The sequence below is a fragment of the Calidris pugnax genome, unplaced genomic scaffold (genome assembly GCF_001431845.1).
Source record: "Calidris pugnax isolate Ruff unplaced genomic scaffold, ASM143184v1 scaffold41, whole genome shotgun sequence".
NCBI lineage: Eukaryota > Metazoa > Chordata > Aves > Charadriiformes > Scolopacidae > Calidris > Calidris pugnax.
In genome coordinates this window covers 9,705,996-9,706,196 of record NW_015094509.1, presented here as the reverse complement: position 1 = coordinate 9,706,196, position 201 = coordinate 9,705,996, and positions in this window count along the sequence as shown.

The window sequence follows — 201 nt, the reverse complement described above, 5'->3', positions numbered from 1 at the left end:
AAAAAAAAAAAAAAAAAAAAAAAGACCACAAAGTGCCTTCCTGCGTGATTTTAAGGCCAGTTATAATAAGGTGCGGGGGGGAAAGTCAACCAAAAACGGATGTTACTTAAACCTTGGCACTTCCTTTTCCCTCGCCATTCAGAACGCTTAATTAAATTAAGCCCGGTGCCTCGGCAGGACGCCCCTCTCTACCTGCCCGCC